Source organism: Rattus norvegicus, chromosome 18 (assembly GCF_036323735.1).
Source record: "Rattus norvegicus strain BN/NHsdMcwi chromosome 18, GRCr8, whole genome shotgun sequence".
Taxonomy (NCBI): Eukaryota; Metazoa; Chordata; class Mammalia; order Rodentia; family Muridae; genus Rattus; species Rattus norvegicus.
Window position 1 is genome coordinate 84,434,656 of NC_086036.1, and position 10,903 is coordinate 84,445,558.

Consider the following 10,903-nt stretch of genomic DNA (forward strand, 5'->3'; position numbering starts at 1 on the left):
CAGCTCACTACTCTGAGTCCCAGTGCTTGCTCAAGTTTTGTGTGTGTGTGTGTGTGTGTGTGTGTGTGTGTGTGTGTGTGTGTAATGCACACATACATATATGTAAAACACTTTGGGTTTATCTTCAGTTCTCGTTGACCGTGATTTGACAGTTTGACATGGCCATTTCTTTATATAGCATATGGGTAGATATAATTCAGGTATGCAACCTGGAGACCTTTCATTGAAGCATTTATTCGAGTTATACAAACATCTCATTTCCTACCTAATCCCATATTATCATGCCATTAGAAGTAAATAGCATCAATTTTAAATTTATTACTTACATTGTTTCTTTTACCCACACTGATTTCACTTTCTTCCCATCTCTTTGTTGTTGTTGTTGTTGTTTTTTCATTTTAGTTATTTGAGCATCTAAGTTGGCAATATGCTAAACTGAGTAGGTTGGGCACTTCCCAGAATTCTGTTCTAATCAGGGTAAGCTCAAGGATATTTGAAGTATCTGCAAAAACTTTGAAGACTTTTGGCAATGCACCAGGTATTATGGCAGCTTTGGAGTTGTGATTGGCTGGTTCGCATGGTTGACGTAAGGAGTATCTGAACCTGTAGCTATGCCATTTTCCCTAGCTCTCCCTGTAGCTCCTCCAATACCTGGCTCAGGACTGTGTTCAGTTTAGGACCAACTTCTTTTTTTTTTATTGATTAAATGTTCTTTTTTTTATTAACTTGAGTATTTCTTATATACATTTCGAGTGTTATTCCCTTTCCCGGTTTCCGGGCAAACATCCCCCTCCCCCTCCCCTTCTATATGGGTGTTCCCCTCCCCATCCTCCCCCCATTGCCGCCCTCCCCCCAACAGTCTAGTTCACTGGGGGTTCAGTCTTAGCAGGACCCAGGGCTTCCCCTTCCACTGGTGCTCTTACTAGGATATTCATTGCTACCTATGAGGTCAGAGTCCAGGGTCAGTCCATGTATAGTCTTTAGGTAGTGGCTTAGTCCTTGGAAGCTCTGGTTGCTTGGCATTGTTGTTCACATGGGGTCTCAATCCCCTTCAAGCTCTTCAGGTTCTTTCTCTGATTCCTTCAACGGGGGTCCTATTCTCAGTTCAGTAGGACCAACTTCTTTTGTAGGATGCCTGTAACATCAACAACAGTGAGTTTGTCAGATGGATAAGAGCACTTGCTATGCAAGCATGAAAACCCGAGTTGAGATTCCCTATAACCCACATAAGAAGCCAAGCTAAAACACACTCACTGTAGCCCCAGCACTGTGAGACTGTGAGTGGGGGAATAGGGACAGGAAAAAGGTAGAAAATGAAGCAGCAGGACATTCAGTATCCTTTGTTGGCCTCCCTGGACATAGACACACACACACACACACACACACACACACACACACACACACACACACACACACACACAGAATTACAGCCTTACAAACTCTGACTCACCACTCTCCATAATGATATGAGGGTACTCCTAAATCAGTACTTTGTAAGAATGCTTGAGTCTCCAGTTAAGCCCTGACACACATTGCTATCCTTTTATTTTCCTATGTATGCATCAGCTGCACAAATACTTCAACATTCTTCCTTATTAAAGCCTTTTAAAGATGTTAGAAAAGTCTGAGATCCTTTTCCCTTTGGGAACCTAATTAACAAAAGTAATGTCAATCTGGATAACTCTGAGACCATTAGCATCTTCAATAGCAGCTGGGAATTAGAATAAAAATTAAAAATAGCTATTTGTGTTATTTCTCAAACTATTGTTTCATAGTTCTTAGGTCTTTTGCAAAAATAATTTTTAAGTTATTGGCATAATTCTTTTCTGTTTCAAATGTCATTTTATTGCAAGACGGTATTTAATTACATGTTTAAACTATAACTTGGTAATTTTAGTTGGGCAGCAAGTTGATGCAAATTGCTTATTCAAAAGTGATTAGACAACTCTGGATACCGAGCAAGGATCAAATATACCTGACTGGCCAATAGGGTTAAGCCACTAAGTGAACCTTAATCATTTCTTAGGAAAGATACACTATAATTTCAGTAGCTGACAATACCGGAAGAGTTCTTCACACAAAATAGTTCCCATTTAAGTTAGCTCTCCCTGGTCATCTCAAATGAGATCGACACATTCATATAACTGGGTTATTCTGAACCTTTCTAGTGAGCAGCTTTAGATGTTCAAGGTACCTCAGACCGGTTTCCTTTTCCTGCTATGCAGAACCGTCCTGCACCACATGTTTCTCCATCCAGTCTATCATGTGCTATTGCTCCCTCTGACACATCATGTCCTATACAGAAATATGATAGTCCAGTTGCTTCTTTACCTTCTTATATGCTGTATGTAGCTTTTCCCCATAAGTGATCTCAAGGCTGTGACAGCATCGTTCCTCTGAATGTCGAAGAGGTAACAGCACTTCGGATCCAGTGCCTGCTGTACCTTCTCCATGTCACCTGCGTTCTAGATCATTTGATACGTCTAGCTGAGCGATTCTTTGCTCATTAAGTTTATCGATAAATTTTCCAATAGAGGCACCACAACTCTTAACCACAAAGACAGTCAACCCTCTTGCTGAAATTGTGGACACGATCTCTGGGATAATCACGTATATTTCTTTGGGCAGAAGATACAAGCTAAGCCGAACCGAGTTCAAAAAACGTGGGGTCCCGTTACACCAGTTTTAGGAGAAAGGACCTGGAAAATTTTCTCAGGGATCGAGATACACTTTCCCTTCATCTTCTGGAGGAAGTGGTACAGGGACAAGATGTAACTGCCCTGTGTGAAAGACACCAGGACCACGCGTTCTTAAGACACTGCCAGTAATCGTGGTAGCAGGAGAAGATACCTGGACAGGATGGTCTGTGAAGGTACAGGTAGCCATCTTCATTTCCCTGTGACCCCGACCTGAGACTGTCAGGGTAGGCAGAAATTTTAAATGTTCCATACAGTTCTTTTATTCATATTAACGCCGTCCTTTTCTTCTTTGTTATATGGATATCTAAATCGGTCAGGAAATGGATGAGTCGTGTACTTTTTATTGTCATTTGTACTAACAACCTCATCCTCCTTCTCCTCTACTAGGGCTTTTTGGTTTTGCTTTTGTGAAAATAAAGACCTTATTCTGTGCCAATGAAAATTTCCTCTATCAGGTTGTGGTGGTGCACACCTATAATTCTAGACTCGGAAGGATGAGGCAGGAGGATTTCTTGAAAGAAGAAAACAATATAGTGAAACTCGGTGAATACCATGAACCTATTTCTGATTGTGGCATAATTTATTTAATCATAGGGAAAATTTTCATATTCTCTTCATGTATGTTTTTTGAAACTCACTAACTACAATGTCAATCATATCTGTGTATGTGTGGGGGGATAATAATTAATCAAACTTTTCTCATTCTGTAAATGGATACATTTCAGTTTTCTTTCACATTTTGGAACTTATTAAAATTTAGACTCTGAATTATATTTATTTTTGATATTTATATTGAATAGAACATGTGGTACAATATTAGATACTGACATTCAGGGGGAAAAAGTACCAATATTTTTTTTTCTGTGAATACCTTTGCTGTGTAATATTGTTAATTGTTTCCAAATTTTATGTTGAGAAAAGTTTATATTCAAAAAGATAAGTAAATTAAATGTGATCAACATACAAAAGAATCATAAGATACTTTGTTTTCTTGAAACATGTATAAAATGTAAAAAATGGATAAAAATTCATTCAGTAGAAAAGATTAGTTGGAAAACAATTATGCTTTAAAAGCCTGTAAAATACCGCTTAGTGTAGCCATTAAAATCTGAATTGATGTACATTGTGAATTTCCTCCTAAGAGATAAGTAAGAGCCCTAAGATTAGTAGAGTGTGCATTACCTTATTTAATTAAGTGTCATCCTCAATGGCACATGTCAGTCTGCATGATTGTGGACATGCACTGTTGGACTATTATAGGATCTAAGCCAAGATTTTCCTCTAATTTTGAAAATCATTTTCTAAATCAAATATATATATATTTGTTCATTTTCATTAGATGTTTGTTTTTAACATAATTGGCACAAACTGTGGATAGTGTTTTTCCACTAATGTTATAAGGGAGCAATTTCCAGAGCCATGGCTAACCCTGAAATTAACAGTTTGTTCAGATGGAGGGAGGGTGGGGAAAGAGAAAACATAACTTCACAGAAAGATCACCCGAAACTAGCATTAAACTTTCGGGAGCAAAGTGCATTTTGTATTGTTTACAGCTAACGCATTGATTTAGTGTGTAAGACATATTCTATAACCCCCTAACATGTAGGCTAGCCTGATAAATGACAACACTATTGCATTATCTAGGTCTAAAACACACAGAAATCACTTGGATCTTAAAAAAAAAACCATGGAAAAGAAGCACACTCCAACTTCACTATAGAGAAAAGGGAAGGAATAATTTGCCTCATGAATTTTATTTCTTGCTTCCTATAATAATAATTGGATATTTCAGAAAAAATTAATATTTCAACAGAAGGTGAAAATTACCAACTCATTATTTAGAGTCAGAACTCTTAGTGGAATGGTTAAATAAATAAAAATTGAAAGCTCATTTCCTCTCCAGGAAAACACAGTAATTAAACTGTCTTTTTTTTTTTTAAAAAAAAAAAAGATTTTGCTGTTAGCCTTTGAATTCATAGAAGTTGACTTCAATGTTCTGTACTTGGTACTGTTGAAATCACCCTTCCGAATGTTGTGATGATATTAAGAATATTATTTTTCTTTGATTAAATTCCTAGCATTTTGCCCTATATTAATATTGCCTATATAGTCACTTTCCAATTCTGATAACCTTAATTATGAACATTAGCCTTTTAGCTGTCTCAATCTCACAGTACTGAGAACAAATGTGCCAGTCGGTACATGAGTACTTTTACTTGTCATCTGGGCTTTAACCACATGCCTTACCCTGCACAGTCTCGGCTCCCCAATTGCCATGGAACCTTCAGGAAGTGTGCTTTAGACAGCTTTTCCCACACAAACTCAAGGACAAAGCTGGTGTTTTAGATCTATTCAAATATATAATAGCAAAAATGCTTCTTCCGTGCTCAGTTTGTATGAATATAGTCATCTGGCTTTCCCTCACTTGGATTTTAATTTTATGAAATAACGTGCTCTGTCAGTGCTCCCCTTCATGGGTTTTTCCACTCTAGAATAGAACTGCTGGGCGAGAGTCTTAACAGAGCTCAATTCCTTCTCAGGGTTTGTCTGCCACGTAATGACTGATTGATCCCTTTGGTTGGATCATGTTACCAGATTCATCCCTTTCTCTGCTCAGCTAGTTTTATAGGCCCATAAGACATCACTTAAAGCCAGCAACATGGAAATGCTATTTAAGGAGCTTCACACCCAGTATCTTATAAACTAAGATCAGTTCATATTAAAACCAGGCTTGAGTTGGACATTAAAAAAATGTACCAAGTCCTTAAAATAATGAGGATTTGTTTAAATATACAAAACTTAACACAATGTTTAATAACCCAAATAAAATAAACCTTTCTTGCTAGGTGGTGGTGTCACACACCTTTAATCACACTTGGGAGGCAGAGGCAGGCATATTTCTTTGTAGAGAGGCCTACAAAGCAAGTTCTAGAAGAGCCAGAAAAATATGTTTCAAAGAACTGAAAAACAAGCAAAAACTTTTCCTTTGGAATTAAAGATATTTGTTACACACACACACACACACACACACACACACACACACACACACACAAAACACACACACGTGTATGTCATGTATCATGTTCTCTCTACATGTTCACAAGTAGACAAGTTCAACTATTCATTGGGATGGATTAGCCAGTGAGGGAATTTAGTGAAAGTATAAATAAATATTAATATGTGATTCATTAGCAAAGCTGTGCTAGCCATGAGCTGCACACCTCCAAATGTGATGTCCACGGTAAGAAAAGCCATCATCTACATCTATTCAACCAAGACTTATTTGAAAAAAAGAGATTTGACCTTATTCAAAAGAGAGGGAGTAGAATGGTAAAAGAATTCCAAAGTCTCAGATATATAAAATGGTAGAAGGAATTTAAAGTCAAGAAGACTGAAGGGATCCAAAGTCACGGCCTCTAAACGTCTGAGATAAAACTTTCCTGTTGTCCAACAGGCATCAGTGAGATGACTTCTGTCTAGAAAGAGAAAGCCCACTGTGTAGATTAATGTTTGATGCACAGGGGTAGATGGTATTTGAGAACCACCATCCATTACTGCCATGGAAACAATTGAAACAGTCAAGATAGCCAATGGGTGCCAAAACCAACAATATGTAATCAGAAGCTGGCCATGGTGGTAAATGCCTGCAATCCCAGCACTACAAAGTGCACAGGAAGCTAAGGAAGAAAACTTTTTATCTCAAGCAGGGGTTGGGGTAGAGGATGGATGGTGAGAAGTGGGGTAGCCATAAAGTGTTGAAGTCTTACCCACGACTCACATCCTGCCATTGCTAATTGGTATGGTTTGTTTTGAGACCACAGCTTTGTTCTATTGGGATTAATATTTAGGGAAAACTTGAACATCATCCCAACATCTTTGCCCTTAGCTATGCATGACTAAGTCCACAAAAACCATTGTTCTAGTGCCCCTTCTCTATACAAACCTCAGGTCTTATCAGTGGGATTGTAGTGCTTATGTGACGTTCATGTACTGCTTCTGCTTGGTTTTCCCATTTTTATGAGGCTTGTTCTGCTTGAAAAAAAAAGTTAAATTAATGAAGTTTAGTATGCCATGCCTCTAATATTATCTTTTCCAGAAGCCCTAGGATTTTGATTTCAGAATTTTGCATACTTGATCATTTTTATTCATTTTATTTTTAGACAACTTTTATTAAACATGTGTTTTGACCATTTCATATATGAAATAACCCATCTTGGTTATTATAACCTGTCCTACCTCCCTACCACCTCAGTCAACCCCTACCTTTTTTCCCTAAAGCCCCTTCCTTATTCATATCCCTTTGTCTTCCTTCTCGACTCTCTGAGTTTAAAGAGGACTTGTCGTGTGACAATGAGCTTGAATCAGTTCCTTGTGGCTTGGTGGCTCATCTGGGTATACATATATCCCCAAGAACAATATACATGTGAATTACGGCAGGATTACTATACTTGCTGGTCTGACCTTTGGAAGCAGGACAGTGATTTTTGCTATTTCTGCATTCCATGTGATGATCTAATAATCTGGCGTTAAGTTCCTCTTGATAGGATATGGTACAAAGTACATAAGAACCCTTAAAATAGCTGGAAATGTTCAGTGAATGCCTTCTCTTTGAGCTTTTATATCTGGGTACAGTGGTACACACATAGTATATTCTGCACACAGGATTGGGCTAGAATTACTACTAAAACAAATAACAAACTGATTGGAAAAGAAGAACAGTTACTAAAATTTGCATAAAATTAGAGAAACACACAGGATATTGGGTATTGAATGGTGATAGGGAATTATGCATTTTTCTGGGTATAATGCTGGCATGATTGTCCAGGGGAAATGCTCGTCGGTTTTATTAGATTCACACTGAAACTGAGGGGAAACGTGGTGTTTGCAGCATATGGAATATTCAGTACACCATTCTTTTAAATTTGTTTAAAAATTTAGCAATAAGAAATTGAAAAACTAGATAAAATTAACCTTAAAAAGCTGAGTGGAAGGATTGGGAAGGGGTATCATTGTTAATGGCATTCCAGTCTAAATTGTGGTCTACTCTTATTTGAGATGTCCATGTAAATTGTGTATTATAATTATATTCTTTGTGTATATCACACACACACACACACACACACACACACACACACACACTCACTCCAATATTGACAGAGAAATAGACTAATTGAGATCAAGTTAAGGTCACAGCTGACATTGAAGCCTACTACACTCTTTAGTTGAAATGGTGGAATAGGGGTTAATATCCGACCTAAGAAAAAAGAGATAAAATTTATTCTAGAGAATGGTCACATTGGTGACAAAATGAGCAAATAAGAAAATTCTTTCAGAACAATTAGTTATAACAAATAATCTATGAACACGTTTGTACAAAATATTAGCTCCAAGAGATGCACAGAAAATCTTTCTGCCTACTGGTGTTCTCTCTTAGAATAGATAATCAAGTATCTTCCTGGTCAGCCTCCCTTCAGATAAGACTATGTCAAAGAAACTCTTGCTCTCCATTTAATCAAAAATACGTTTAAGATTTGAAAGAATGTATTGTTATTAATAGCAAAAAGAGAAAGTCTGATTCTAGAAAAATGAATTATGAGGCATCTGTTACAGAAGCCCGGTTCCTCCTTCCTTTAGCTTCAACAAAGAGTGACTGCAGACACTCACCCCTGATGCTATCACAGCTGGAACCACGGGGGGACTTTGCTTTTCTGTATTGTGGTTTGTCATCAACTCATAAATTCTTTATATATACACTGTCTCAGTGACAGGTGCATTTTATTGACATCAATCTACAGCCATTTATACAAAAACTTATTTGGGGTGGGGGACTTGAAAACAAAAGAGCCCATCTATCAAAATTTGAAGGCAAGTTGTTTGATTCTCAGGTATTTACTAAGAACAGGAATTTTATGTAATGGATTTACATTAGTCTCAGATCAAAATTAAGACTTTTAAAGAACGGTAATGAAAAACTGGGAAATGAGGACCACCTCTAGCATTTCAATATGGCCGATGGTGAACATGAGGATGGCTAGGGGAGTAGGGTTGGGTTCAAAAAGGCAGGTTACAGACTGAAGGCTTCATGCACCTGCTCCACTCCAGACCAGAGAGTCAAATTAGCGGGCACCAAAAGGACACAAAGCAAAGGCAGATCATGGCCAGATAGATAGACAAATCCCGAGAATGACCAGAGATCGCAAAGCTATGTCTATTATCTTAAAGTGCCTAACAACTGGTCTCTGACGCTCTAAAATCTATGCTGACACCTTCAGTTATAAATCACAGCTGTCCACGGTTACAGTTTCTTAATGGCATGCATGAAATGCCCTTAAGCCATTGTGACATCAGTTATTTGTCTCAGAGGAGCCCGCTGAAGGAGAAACGCACAAGAAAACAAAAGCGCAAAAGCACACGCTCACTCTGTACTTACTCTCCAGATTTCAGAAGAGAAAGAGGAAACGATTCCCCCTCTGCCTCTTTGTGACCTTTCTTTATCCCCAAGGGAGCTCTGGAAATCCACTTAACTAGATTTCAGCCGGACAAAATTGATGGTTAGGAAGAGAGGGAAGCATATAATATGATTACATGTGCCTCACTACTTCCTAGAATAGCCCTGTGCTGCAGATTACCCTAAGGAAATGTGTTGCTGTTGTTCAATCCGTACAGAATCTTATAATTATGCTACCATTTGTCTCTTTCCTGCTTCAGATCTAACTGAGTTACTTACCTAACAGACTCATTAAACCCCACTTTTTAGAAGACCATTAATCAGTTATTCATGGGTTTTTGTCCATCTCTGAAGTGTATTCATCAGAAAAAAAAATAGCCTGCGTTTGCAATTTAATTGATAAGCATACTAATGGTGGTATCTGATAATACAAATGGTGATTTCTAGTTAAGTGCACCTTACTTTCTAATAAGATTAAATTTATCTTTATTTTACAGTTATTCCGATTTGATTTTCATAAACACACTAAAATAAAAACTAGAGATTGTTTGTGTACTAATTGGCATTACCAAATATCCATACAATTAGGACTGAGAGGAGAAATAGAAGAGGATTCATTAAGTCTGAATTTTAAATGAATAATTTTTAATTTTAATTTAATCGTGTCCTAAACTTTGTGTATACACATATATGTAAAATTGTTTCTAAAATTTAACTTTGTATCCCATATTTTTATTTCTTTATCTAATGTATTTGAATATACTCTTGCTATCATCAGACACACCAGAAGAGGACATCGGATCACATTACAGATGGTTGTGAGCCACCATGTGGTTGCTGGGATTTGAACTCAGGACCTCTTGAAGAGCAGTCAGTGCTCTTAACCACTGAGCCATCTCCCAGCTCATATTTTTTCCTTTAATCAGACAACCACACGACCATATGTACATACAAATATACAAAGTTTAAACTACATAGCTCCCTACTCTTAATAAACATTTCCCCCTTTTCTAGAATGTTTTAGAAATGTTTTGGGGAGGGCTGGAGAGAAGGCTCAGCAATTACAAGCACCTGGCTGCTCTTCCAGAGGAACTTCCTTCTCATCAACAATGTGGCAGCTCCCAGCTGTCTGTATCTCCAGTCCCACAGGCTCTCATGCTTTCCCCTGTCCCCCACTGTGCATTGCATACATGCTTCTGCTTATACTAATCCTCCTGCTTCCCTTCCATGTGCGTGGTGTGGATTAAGCCAGATAATCCAGGAAAGCATAACCCTCTCAGAATTCACTTTCACAATATCTGTAAAATCTTCCTTATCCAGAAAGCAACATTCACAGACTTCAGACTTAGAATGAGTTTTTAATTCATTATCAGCTTATCATAGGAAAAGGTTGGCAGACTCAAAGTTGTTCTCAATTTCCACATGTGCATCATTAATAAATAATGTAAAAATAAAGTTATTATTTTACTGCTTCTTGTATATTATACGATAGCAAATGTTTTTTTAACTGTTTATTTTATGTTAGACAAAGTATTGGGAATACTTTATTTCCTTTAATTGTGCTGAGGCCAATTCTTTTATTCTCACTTTTAGATAATGATAATGAAATATTAGAGGGTTTTTGTTGTTTGTTTAGTATTTATTCACTCAGGTATAACAGCATCTTATAGATATTACTCCATTAAATTCTTTTAAAACTCCAATGACTAGAGAATATTTCTAATCTGTACGCTTAGGAAGAGGTTAAGTGGGCTTG

The 10,903-nt window shown here is 37.4% G+C and overlaps 1 pseudogene; it reads right to left on the reverse strand.

Annotated features, from left to right (window-relative positions):
• Positions 1 to 2,136: 2,136 nt before the first annotated feature.
• Atp5pb-ps2 (ATP synthase peripheral stalk-membrane subunit b, pseudogene 2) lies at positions 2,137 to 4,408 on the reverse strand (annotated as a pseudogene).
• Positions 4,409 to 10,903: the final 6,495 nt, after the last annotated feature.